Below are 8,368 nucleotides of genomic sequence, written 5' to 3'. Positions count from 1 at the left end.
ATACATTCCAACGACATGCTATGGTATTGTGTTTATATAATAATCATTATTTGATTACATTTCATAATAAATATTATTCAGCAAAGAAACGCTCATTAATTTACCTACGTGTATGACATGAAATATACTAATTGTTCTGTAGTACATTAGTTAAGCTAAGAGAAAAAGAACAAGGCCTAATTATTATAATATTATATTAAATTAAGCAATTGCATATATCAATATATTAAATGTCCTATCAGCAATTTGTCTTTCGACGAAATATCCTATGGCATATAGGTCAGAGAGTCACTTTAGTTAGACAATAAATTAATTATAACAATTGAAAGAATCAGATATTTTTATCATGTTATCCTACTTTTGTCGTTCCTATTCGATCCAAAACAATGTTAATTGTAAAAGTCTAACCTTTTCAAAGGGATTTTTAGTACTTATGTACTACTCAAATATCACTGCTTTTTTTTAACATATAATTGTATTTTGTAAAGGTATATATAATTTTTCCCATTCTAAGTCCATAACATGAAGTTTCTTCTTAGTCTGGGAGCCTGCCATGGAAGATTTCACGCCATAAAGTATAGAAGGTTTAACCCCCTGAAATTACTTATGTCCCCTAGAACATTGATTTTTTTGTCAGACTCACCCCCCCCTGCAGGGTCTGGCCTCCAAATAACCCTGAAAATAGCCTCTGAACGGGGTTTTTGAACCATAAGGTGCAAGGACAAAACTTGCCCCAATGTAGGTATTTCTAAATCCATATCCTGAGGCTACGTATTGCTGCCTTACTCTGTTTTGGATAAAAAGGGGGAATTCAATTTAGAAACTGACAATGCTCATGCCTCAATTTTGTCTACATAAAAATTACATCGTAACTCAACTTTTTTTTCACTCTTAGTTTTTTATGATGTCCTGACATAGTACATACATTGGTGCAAGTTTTGTCCATGTATCTCATGGTTAAAAAACCCGTCCAGTATCTTATAAAAATTATATATTTTATTGAATAAATATTATATGAACTCCTCCCTCAAACATGACATTGCATTCTGCTCATGAATTATGCAATCTGCAACGTTAATAAATATGCTCTATCCGTACAAGGTGCAACCTTTAATTGACAACCAACACGATTTTTTTAATGGATATTTTCTTAAACTAATCCTCCGATTTTAATAAAAACATTGCCTATGAAAAATAATCATTTTTTTAATAATTGGTGAAGTAAAAAGTTATGCACGTTTTTTCGCTTTATTTTGTCAATAAAAGTTAGGATTATCCTATTTAGACGGTTCCAAACGAATTTCTGCCTCATCTTTAGTTCCTGGGGAATGAATATGTACTCGACTATTTCCAGTTTTATTGACATTTTCGACTTCCATATTATCAGAACAGAATCGTTGGAACCACCGCTTTGCTCTTGCATTCGATACTGTATTGGGTCTATAAACTGAACAAAAACAATTCCCGCTAGCTCCGCCTTTTCACCTTGGTCGTAGAGATACTGAAGAATGTACCGATTTTTTTTTTTTTTTTTTTACTTCCATTTTGGAACGCTGTAACACAAAACTGGCTTCACACAACACAAAACTGTAAATGAACCATTTTAAGTGCACGCTTAACCTTAAAGCATACTTTTAGCGTTTTTTGATGCAATGAATTAATCATGAGACTAAAGACATCTAGCAAAAAATGCTCAGAACTTTTTACTTAAGCTAATATTTTGGCGTCAATCACGGCGTCGTTTTCTCGACCTTGGAAAGAGTCTCATTTTACAGATTCTGGAATTCCACTTAGATAATGGACATCAGCTCGGATTATGTGTTGCAGTGAGGATGTGTTGCTCAACTGCGTCCTACAAACTTGCATGAGGTACAGTACAAGTTGAGTTTGGAGGGCAAACACTACTTCGAACATCGAAATCTGACGGCCAAGTCAACGTTTTCTTGCTGGTTGAAGAAGTTTGCAAACTCAACATTGTCTCGTCCGGCACGATTCGCAACAAGGACAATCTACCTTCTCCACGATTGTGGAATAAATACTTCGTCAATCGATGCCCTTTTTTAAACTGGCGCATAACACTACTGGGTAGCCCCCGAAACAACAAATTTGCACATGAGCATCTATAGCAGGCGTTCAAAACAAGACTGTTCCCTACTAATTCAATAATTCAGGACTCCCCATCACGCACTTATTCCTACAATTAGTTAATTAATTACCTTCGATTCTTTTAACAGGGAGGTCGGAATGTAACGAGACACTCTTGTTGACAGGTCATTTGAAGGGTAGAGTAAAGTTATGCACGTTCGTAGATACATCATTCATTTGTCTTGTGTCAAAGATATCCAATTACGAATAATCTATATCTTATGAATTAATATCTATATTATATTCTCGACAGTATATATATGTGGCCAGTCAACAAGAAAACAACCTAGAATGAGTGTGAGTGTGAATTATATTTGTATTCTTCAACAAATTGGAGTCCATTTCTATGAACAAATTAATCCCAGAAATTTGAATAATAAACCTATAATTGATTTGATTCAAATATGTCAATGACATATAGGTACAGGGTATAACAAAAAAATCCGGTGCTTTTGATTCATCTAATTTAAATTAACATTCAATGCTCATTTTTTAAGATTTATTCAAAAAAAAAAAAAAAAAAAATTAAGCACCAGATACAATTCTAACTAAATATTGCCTCGGTTGCCACAATAATGGCCTTAATTCGTACTTGAACCGCCCACAAACCCTGGAAACTAGAGCCTGATCTAAATTATTGCATTCCAGGACAATGGTGTAAGGACCTCTGTTGACTTTTGATTAAAAATAGCTTCATACAAAATAATCAATGAGATTCAGATCGGGGTCCTAGGAGGATACATATCCTTAGACACCCAGTCACAACAGTGAGCCGCCAGGACCTTGTTCAACCCCAAATATCCTGTAGATCCCTGTCATCTTTGAGACCTCAGTATTGCTAATATACAGATCATTTTCACCAAAAGTCATCACTCAGCTCATCTCCACTCTGCTTCTGAACATATAATAGGCTTGAAATCTCCTGCTGTTGACTCCATGGTAGTGTCTTGGCTACTGTGCCAAACGTGCATACTGTATATAGGGCGTCTGTAGAAATATATTTTTGGGGTGGGGTATAGTTTTTGGATTTTTTTACGAAAAAAAAATTCAAAAACTAAATTTTTTTGAAAAAAATTTCAAAAATCCATAGCTATCCACAAGAAATTAAACCTTTTGGAAATCATTTCAAAAGGCCACAGCTGCTCACAAAAATTATATTATATATATAAAATTTTTTGAAAAAAACTTCAAAAGTCCAATTGTACGTATTAAAAAAAAAATTCATTGCTATTTTACAAAGAAAGAACAATAGAAAAATGATACTTTATCGAAAAAAAATAGCAAAAATAAATTTAAACTTTGAACTGTTTGGTCATCATATGTGCCAGAAAAATGGTGGAAAGTTGAAGCCCTGGATTTTGCTGTTACACCCTGTTTTATGAAGTAAAAATAAATGTGGATTTTCTCCCTTTCTTTATTTTTGTTCAAGATTGTTTGTATGTTGACACACCACATATTATGCATAAGCATAGTTCAGACACACTTGAAACTTGAATGAAGATGGACACGAAGGAGAGTGAATTATGTATAACGAATAATACATGTATAGAATCCTTAACTATGTCAGGAATGTTCGTTCGAATCGATGAAAGAGCTCAAGTCGTTGTATGTAGAATGTAAATATCAGAATCTTAAAATGTATTTCTTTTTTTCTTTTTCCTTTTTTTATATTCTCCTATGAGTTACAAAAATATATATCAGGCCTGTTTTTATTCTTCTTTTTATAGATCAACACAAAAGCAATTTTTACTTCTATCAATAAATTATTCTGATGAATCCTTCTTAGAACCCGTAAATTATACATAAATATAATTCGTCACAGTTAAATAAATTAATTTATTTGATTTGAAAGAGACTATCGGTGCCATATTAAGTCGCATAAATAAAATAAAGGAGCTAAACTATAGCTAATAGTCATGGGTATCTCAATTCATCCCAGAAATTTAAATACAAAGTCCATAATTGACTAAAATATGTCCACAACATGTTGAGCTGTATTTATATAATATAGCATATGTCTACACAAAAGCAAAATAATCTTTCTCAAATTTATATTTTTGTAGAAATTATCGTTCATTTATATCAACAAATTATTGTTTTTAATCCCTTAATGTAATGGATCGTCACAATAAAAATATAGATTGATATATTGATTTTAGAAGTGGTCATATCAGGCCAATTATAAGTCTCTTAAATCTATTAACAGTTTTAAACTATAGTTAGAATTCTTGGGTATCTCAACTCGTACCAGAAATTTGAATAATAAGAATATGATTGACTCAAATATCTCTATGAAATATTGGTATGTATGTATATATGAAGTAAAAAAAATTAAGATCTTCTCCTTTATTTGATTTTGGTAAAATATTATTTTTTGGTTACTCATTACTAGTGCTGTTTTTACAAGAGAATATATGGGGTACACCCCCCCCTTTAAAGTGTAAAAATATGAAATAATCTACTTTAAAAAACAGGATTTGAAATTAAATTCAAATTTTGAAAATATAATGAAACGGCGTAGCTCAATGGACAACGCACTTGCAAAAAGTATTTTCTTGAACTCAATGTGCGTATGTGCATAGGTTCGCACCCCGGGCGTTCATAGAGATGTCCATATACATTATGTATATGGACTTCAAAGAAGATTCCTAGTTCAGATGGAGTAAATTTAATACTATAGTGTTTACTTATCCTTAATCAGTGCAACTCCATCTAACCAATTAAAGGAACATTTAAAAAAAATGAAGGAAAAGGGTTCGGACCTACATCTTTGCCACTGGCCCGTCTTACAATAATATCGACATTGTGCACCACATATGATTCGTTATATACTACATATTATTTAAAGACACTGCTGTTCACAAATTCCAACGTTAATTAATTTCTATTTTTCGTTAATTAAATACTGATTAAAATGTGTTATTGGATGAAAAAATATTATATATCTAGTATGGATAAATAAATGTTTCTTTGATGGTCTCTTCACAAGCGAAGTCTCTGAGCGTTTTGACTTTCCATTTTCTTTTTCTGCTCCATAGCTAAGCGTTTAATTTGTGCATCCTTAATTAATTGTCTCTCTTTCTCCTGTAAAAATAAATAATGAAATAAATTAAATAATAATTCAAATTCACTATATAAATATAAATGTCAAGTTAATGACTGCATTTAGCTTGAATGACCCGTACGAAATTCTATCTCATAAAAGAAAAGGAAATTCACTTACTACTGAAGGAATATCTGCAATATATAAATTCTTCAAATTGTTGTCGTAGATGTGTTTTGGCAAAATGATGTGTGCTAATACACAAACTAGATATATGTACACACTTAGTCATATCCCCATGATTCATAAGTATACAGGAACATACCATTATATTAATATAAATTATGTATGGACATAGTTCGGTAGGGAGTGTGGTACATTGATTTGAAGGCTTCTTTAAAGGAACATAATTAATTTGCTATTTATTTATTCAAAAATAAATATGAAATTTTCAACCCCCCCCCCCCTGTTTCTTCAAGACTTTTGTATATGTTATTTAATTTACTTTTGTTAGTATAAAAATACGATAAAAATCGACCTTCTTCTAAATAATGTATATGGCGCAGTATAGAGCAAAATAAAACAAAGCAAAATCATATTCAATCTGTGCAATTTCATATTATTAATAATACTAAGAGCAATAAAAATCTATTAATATATTATATATTTGCATTTCGTATAATAATATAAACATACCTTTTTCTCCCTAATCATGTTTAAAATGGACATGGTAGTATCAAATATCGGGATTTCAGGTTTTTCAGGCGTAGAGTGAGGAACAATGACTTGGATTGAGGACATGTGGAAGGCCTCATCCTTTGAGTTAGGCTCATCTTCTTGACTTGACATCTTGAGGAACGTATGATATAATGAGAGTCTGTCTGGGTTCTCTTAATTCGAAGAATCAATTGAAAATTTCAAACTGTTTCTTGTTGTTCAATCTTCGTTCCTTCGTGCTTTTTTTTGTATGTTTTGTACGCAATTTGAAAAACTTGAGGGCTAGGAGCAGAAGGTGTTTGTATGTTTTACATACTTCCCAGGACTTGGGTAAGGGGGGGGGGAGTCAAGATTAGAAAGCATTGATAATGGCTATTTAATTTTATCATTATTTACGAGACACGAGACACAACACGTACACTCACAACTAATAATAAATAATTATCATAATCATAAAAAAATAGTAGATCTTGTGAGTACAAGTTCTGGGTGAGCTCATTTGATTAGTTTAGCTTAGTAATTTATTTACTCAAGCACAAAAGGGCATAGTATTTCCTATGTAGTACACGAATGCACTTTGAACCCAAGGTCTACGTACTTTATAATAGTTATTATCTCCTTGATGATGAATTTCTGCTAGTCCATCAAAATGTGCAGGTTGAAACTCGTATTGCATTAGCATTCAAGTAACAAAACATTGAATTTATATTTAGTTGTAACAACTATGCACCTACTGCTTGCATTATATATAAGTATGTAGTTATTTATTTTTATGTAATTTGAATTAAATGCATAGGTCCTTATACTAACATAAAAGAAATAAAGGAAAATGACCTTGAAGATATTTAGTTATTATTGAACAATTATCCATATGTTTGATATATATACACGGATAATTATGAGGGACCATTCACAATTACATATTCGGTTAGAGTGACGACCATATTTTGATTTCCATAAAAATCCGTAATCAGATCATTTTTATCTATTATGCGTGTACACGCAATTTATTTCAAAAAACTTTGCATATTAATTTCTTCAAACTTTAATAAATAGGTTCTGGTATTTAGAATATTTCTTGTTTAGAGGAGGTGGAGAAACTGCCAAGTTAGTAATTTTTGTGTTTTCCCAAAGTTTGATTTACCATGATATTGCAACTCCAACGAACAAGACACTTTTAATTACTACACCTCTTCATTTTGATAGGGAGATTTGTTGAAGTTTGAAGACTATAATATTCAAAGATTTATAGAAATAAATTGTCTATACATGTATACGGGTATACCCATGAATCATGATAGATGTAATAGACCCCCATAAATTTTGTCAGTTATGATTAGACGAAATGACGATTATGAAACAAAACAAATTATTTTAGTGTTTCATTTGACACAAAACAAATCAAAATGTAATACAACAAAATGTGACGGAATCAGACAAAATTAGCAATGCAACAGATCAGTGTTGGTTAAACTGTCCTTTTTTCAGATTCAAATTCTTCCTTTGCACAACAATTTTGTCTGAGGTTGCGATAAAAAATCTGACTTTAGCAAAGTTTTAAGCCTGACAGTCCATTTCAATTCGAAAAAATTTTGTTTCTATAAAAATTGTTTTTTTAAACGGTCATCACACCAACAACTCTTAACCGAGATCAAATTGATGAATCCGTACTTTATAACTCAAATATATTTTATTGATTTCAGGGATATGGCTACATTTAATCAAATGTAAAATATCGGATCATAAAATATTATGATATCAGCAGACGTCTAATATGTGTACTAATATTTGGAATAGCAAATACCCACCGCAACAAAGATCTCACTTCTGCTTTATGTACATAGATAGACAAAGGAATATACAATACATATTATGAATAGCATATCCTCGTAATGACTTAAAACTATTTTAAGAGCGATGTGTAAGTAATTCCATACATAGTTTGAAACATCTAAATGAAGAACTCCAAAATCGTCAATTCCTTGAAATACATCCTTGCTATCAAATAATTACATTTAAATATGTTTCTACTCCTTTCTTTTTGATTCAAAAAGAAGCAAACGATTTGAGATTGATATCAAGCCTACTTTCCTTTATCAAACAATTTAGACATTGACCCCTTCTTAACCCCTCATTTCTATACGAAATTTTTTAATAGATCAGATAACTTTCCATGACGTTATTTTTTATTAATAATGATAATTGATAGTGTTAGTCAAGGTTAATAAAAATACAAGGTTAGACCATCATGTAATAGGGTTTGGTAGAATTTTTAATTTGATGTATTGTGCCGACTGCTAGGCAAGACACACAGGTTTTGACGTCTTAGAGAATAACAGCGGTACTCTAACAGTAACAGTGAAGGAGGGCGATATATAACTTAGTAACATTTATTCTCTATGGATTAGGATGGATGGATTATAACCATACACTATTTATTGGTTGAAAGCTACATTTAATTAC

The 8,368-nt window shown here is 31.5% G+C and overlaps 1 long non-coding RNA gene across 1 annotated transcript; it reads right to left on the bottom strand.

The window, feature by feature from the left end:
• Positions 1 to 5,010: 5,010 nt before the first annotated feature.
• LOC139904885 (uncharacterized) lies at positions 5,011 to 6,112 on the bottom strand. Its single transcript, XR_011779143.1, has 2 exons — positions 5,885 to 6,112; positions 5,011 to 5,229 (listed from the first exon to the last, which is right to left on the bottom strand). It is a non-coding gene; the product is annotated as an uncharacterized lncRNA (long non-coding RNA).
• Between the last annotated feature and the right edge of the window lie 2,256 nt (positions 6,113 to 8,368).

The sequence above is a fragment of the Lepeophtheirus salmonis genome, chromosome 3, assembly GCF_016086655.4.
Source record: "Lepeophtheirus salmonis chromosome 3, UVic_Lsal_1.4, whole genome shotgun sequence".
Lineage (NCBI taxonomy): Eukaryota > Metazoa > Arthropoda > Copepoda > Siphonostomatoida > Caligidae > Lepeophtheirus > Lepeophtheirus salmonis.
This window is presented reverse-complemented; position numbering and strand designations above follow the sequence as displayed.